The 5,321-nt window shown below is 36.3% G+C and overlaps 1 pseudogene; it reads right to left on the bottom strand.

The window, feature by feature from the left end:
- The window catches only part of LOC136830858 (zinc finger protein 862-like), a 12,919-nt pseudogene extending 8,240 nt beyond the window's left edge, over nt 1-4,679 (bottom strand).
- Nucleotides 4,680-5,321: the final 642 nt, after the last annotated feature.

Below are 5,321 nucleotides of genomic sequence, written 5' to 3'. Positions count from 1 at the left end.
GAAAAACTGAGAGTAGAAAGGTTTGAAAGGCGTAACAGGAGGAAAACCTCGCAGTTGCACCACGAAACAATTATTAGGAGAGGGTCGATAGCAAGGTGGAAGAGAGTATGAATGGAGGTACAGTAAGAGGAACAAAAGGGGTTGCAGCTAGGGGACGAAGGGACGCTGCAAAGAAGCTTAAGTAATAACTACAAGGCAACGCGTGAGGTGCACTGACAGCAATAACCCTTTCCTGGAAAACATGCCTGGAGGGTTAGATTAAAGTTATGTGAAGAGGAACAACAACATGAATTAAGAGGCTTCATCCTCTTCTTTAACAGCGTTGTAGTAGAGTCGTAGTGATGATGTAGTAACTAGCGGGATCCTTTTAATAATACAACCACTGATTGAAATTCATGTCACTCCCTCCAAAACAACCGAAGAGAAACGATGCAGTGGTCAAGTGATCGTTTTCCTTTCTCCTGACCCAGCATGAAGGATTCTTGGTGTTTATTCATTCCACGTTTATTCAAAGGCAGAATTCAGTGTGGTGCTTATCGTCCTATAATTGAAGAGAGAAACTTTTCCTAAACGGCACAATTGTCAGGAAGCCAGTCGCAGCTAATTCAGGCGAATAATAATTCCCCTCTCATCTTATCTTTGAACTGAGGTTACTTAAGGCAAGGGGATTAATGAAGGACGTACTTGATAAGTTGAAAATAATAGATCATAGTGACACCTTCATATAAGGAAAACAATATTACACAAAGAGTGAAAACTCTCAGATAGAAAGTCAGATTTTGCCAGGCCCTTCGATTCACGAGGTCTTGTCTTCTCTCGGTTCCTATTTTTGGCGGTTGATAAACCACATCATTCCCGAAAATCTTCGTAGCACTTTCCTGTCTGTAGGACACAGGGACTTTGCAAAATCATTGATCTCCGTCGTAATAGCATCTTGCTTGTTGAGTATGACCCTGGTATCCCAGAGCTGCTTTACAAAACTTATTTTTGAACGCTTACATTCAAAATTCATTTCGATTTTCTTCTAAGTAAGAGTCTTATATGCTTGTCAAAGTGTCACTATAACATCTGCTTACGGCAACATCAAATTCAAAGCAAAGCAATCTATACCAAATTTATGAGACCTTAGAGTTCTCTGCAAATTTGCGAGGGATTCTCCACATTCTGAACCAAATGTCACGATGGCTTGAGCAGAAAAACAAGTTTTTTTTTATATAGATATTCTTGAATTAATTCGGTCAAGTATTACTGAATTCGGGACAGTTGGTATATTTATTTGTTTTTATTGATGAAGCATCATTTATCAGAGCTAATTTAGTTAATTTATTCGACACTTCCTGGAGCCTTTACTTATGCGAGGGTATGATTAAGGATGCAAAGGAAACTACAGTCAGATGGAAATGATAAATGGTTAGCATGAAGGTAAAAAAAAAATGAGGAATACCGGAAGGGAATGATACATACAGACGGAAAGGTTAACGATCCATGTGTTAGGAATAAGAGACTCATTCACCAACCGTCATCAATAAATGGTTTAACTGAAAATGCAGAATTAGGTAACCAGTTCTTTAAAGCCAAACTTCTTTTTTTAAATATAATCTGAAGCCTTGAGGGACCATACCATTCACGTTCATCATTGCCTTTATCCTCGTTGACTTTTTCCTGGAGAAGAATTTATCAAACTGATTTCAAAGTGGTTTTAACACCGTCACTAAAATAGCCTTAGAACCAGTCTGGTCTCTCCAAAGATGATTCTATAAACATCCAATAAACGGACGGCATCAAAGTCTGACAAGGATATAATTGTGCTTATTTAAAAATCTCATTTACGTAATTTTTCAATATATAAATACTAAAATATAAAGGAAAACTTATAAGAAAATATTCTGTTGAAGTTAAGTATGTATTAGGTGACTGGTTGAATGACGCACAAACATATTAGAAAATGATTAAAGGAATGCAAATCAGTCTGGTGTCTAAGTAAAAGGTTCTGGTTATTACTGTGAGTCATAAATCGAATAACTCAAGCAAAACGATTTATCGCCAAGGCTTTGTTTATTTCAGTCAGTGTATGTTTTAAAATTGATTTCTTTGTGGTATATTCACTGATGATTATTATTCTTAATGACAGATCTCTCTGCGCGATTTCTATTTTGTCCATTAGAAAAAATTGAATTAAATTACCAGAAGCCCAGGAGAGTTGCACAAGTGTTTCATTCTGTTTCCATCAAATATAAAAAAAGAAACAATGAAACACCGAATAAAAATTTTGTTAGCTTCTGCCTATGAAATGTGGATAAAGCATAAATAAAGTAGAACTAAAATTAGACAGATACTCTTTAACCATATAATCATATTTAAGTTTAGTCTGTGGATAAAATTAGTCATAAAGTAGTTATAACTCTAGAGAAAGCTATAACAGAAACAACTAATGGCTCGATCAAGGGCGCAATACGTAACTGCCGAAATTTTGCCAATTACGACGTCATTATGCTGTAATTACGACCAAATCGCCAAAAATTGCCAGGAATCGTTTCCGCGTCGCCAAGTTTGGCGACATGCACCAAGTGGTGGCGGAAGTTTTAACCATTTAAAACATAATTATGCGGTCCGGCCGCACCAACTGTCATTTGTCGTCATGTCATTGCGCATACGCAACACTCCGAGTCTGGATGCTATAAGCGATAGCAAGTTCTTCAAGGCTGAAAACTGTGAATGATATTACGGGATTTGCTGGAAGGTTGCCATTTGGGTGTTGTGTTTTATGGATTTTTGTCCTTCTTTTGCGTTATAGTTTTACTTTGTGGTCTCGTTTATCTTAGCACCATTAGTTGTGTAATGAATGGAAGTGAAATGATGAATGGTGAGTGGTTAGGGATATCTCGTGGGCATGATGGTCAAATGTATGTGACGAAACAGGCACGGGATCCATTGTCCCTCCAGACATGATGCAAGATACCTGACAAAGCTCGGAACGTAATGTTCGTGCCATGACTGAGTTATCGATGGTGAAGTGTTTTCATCTCAAAGTAAGAGATCTCTCTCTTTCCCTCTCATGGAGACATATGCAACTCGATATTGTAAGTTCGAGAGAAAGAGAAGAGAGACAGATCTGAGCTTCGCTAATGCGCTTCTGATCTTTACTCGAATTCTAATGCCGACCTGTTGCATTTCTGAGCTGTGAAGTTCCCGCTTCTGGAAACTTTATAAATAAAACTACAAATAGAATATAATTAATAAAAAGATTTGTAAACTACTAGATATTGGGCAACAATCTTTGAAAACATTTAATTACATGTCAAATTTTATTCGAATATAAGTTAGTACACACGAGAGAGAGAGAGAGACTTACTTTGCTTTGAGATAGAAGACAGCAGAGGTTTCCGAACGTTTTATCCCAGAGGAAGCATTGCAAGAGAACGTGCAACCGAGAGCAAGTCAGATGGAATCCAGTTGCAAATGCATCCAATATCAATTCAACTGATGGTGCAACAGCAATTTCTTTATCTAGATAAGGAGTTTTATAAAGTTTACAAAAATAGCGCTTGAGTATCGAAAGATAAAGCCCAATCTTCTTTTTTTTTTTTGTTAACCTAACGTCAAAGTTTATCTCTCTCTCTCTCTCTCTCTCTCTCTCTCTCTCTCTCTCTCTCTCTCTCTCTCTTCTTTGTTTCCTCTAGCAAGGAACCCATAATTAGCTAATATTAATTGTATTAGAAATGATATTCACAGAGGAATCATCTATAATGATTGTGTTTGTAATATTTTTCTAGCATCTTCCTGTTTGGGAAATCTAAACGTTTTTTATGAGGTGGAACTAAAAGGAAACTTTGATACAGTTTCCTCCAATAACACACAGGTCAAGAAACGTTTAAAATTCTTATAAATGGCTTAGTGGATAGAAAAACGGATATTTCAAGAATATTCTTTTATATCATCCCGATTTTAGTGGACTGCACGCGCTTCATTAACAAATCGTCTTTCTATACATGCTACGCCACAGGGATAGAAGATGAAAGAGAGTTTTACTAAACTGAAAGGTAAGTTTTAAAAAAATATTTAAAGTGGGGTAAAAATAAGACAAAATTTTCAAAATGATGAGAAAGCATTACTTTCTCGTGGCCTTTTAACATTATAGATTATATATATATATATATATATATATATATATATAAATAATATATATATATATATATATATATATATATATATATATATATATATAAAAGCAACTTAAGATTTTCATATGAAACAGGAATAGAGTCCAATAGATCTGAGATCTTGTTTTCAGTCATCACTCAAACGATTTTAACGACACGGTCAAAGGATCCAGAGAAGAAGGTTTCATGACAGGTTGTGGCCGATAAGTCAAAGGAACGTGAAGGGAGGCAAAGTCGTCTTTTGCTAAGGAAGGACTTTCAAGAGGGGAACGTCCTTCTTGCATAATGGTCCTTGAGACCTTCTTCTTCTGGTGGTCAGTCAAACTTGTTCTTTACCTGTATTTATGGCAGCTGGGGGTAGGGGCATGGGGGAGTCAAAATTTAAAACAAGTAGTTTGGTTCTGCTGTGCTTGTGTCACAGAAGAAAATTGGACAACAAAAGTGAAGCGAACACTCACCTTTAGCACGCAGACATATCTTGTAAACATAAGCAGCTGGAACTGGTAAATCAATGCCCATGACATGCCCAGGAATGGCAGAAAGAATGAGGAAAAGGGTATAAAAAATTCTTATAACAAATGAAGTGCATTTTTTAACCAATTATATGATATGGTTTGGTAAAGATGAGACCCAGGCAAGAAGAATAATGGAGTTAAAAGAATGATATCAATACATCTGAATAGAGCCTATTGATCATATATTGAATAATCATTTAATAGATATAAAAAAATAAACAGACATATGAGGAATAAGAGGTGAACGCAATAAACCTATCAGTATCACTGGTAAGTGTAGTAAGCCTTACGTTTTGAGGCTGAGGAATTTTCTGGTCATTCACTATCCTCTGGTTGATGGAAGACTGAGGTAATTGGTGCTTTCGTGTATACCTGAGGGCCCACTTATCAGGGAAAATGGACTTCGCGCGCGCACATACACACACACACACTCTTATATATACATGCATACATATATAATTCAAACCGGTCTTGATCAGCTAGTTTACCAGGTAAAATCATTTGTTAGAACGGGATTGTAATTGTCTACGCGGAAGACAATCGACGGGAGAGGTTTTCAAAAACAAATTTACTATACTCTTTCGTATTATCATTAATCTATTTATAATCATCTGTATTTTCAATTGTTTTAGTCCACTATTGCTTA

Source organism: Macrobrachium rosenbergii, chromosome 47 (assembly GCF_040412425.1).
Source record: "Macrobrachium rosenbergii isolate ZJJX-2024 chromosome 47, ASM4041242v1, whole genome shotgun sequence".
Classification (NCBI taxonomy): Eukaryota; Metazoa; Arthropoda; class Malacostraca; order Decapoda; family Palaemonidae; genus Macrobrachium; species Macrobrachium rosenbergii.
This window is presented reverse-complemented; position numbering and strand designations above follow the sequence as displayed.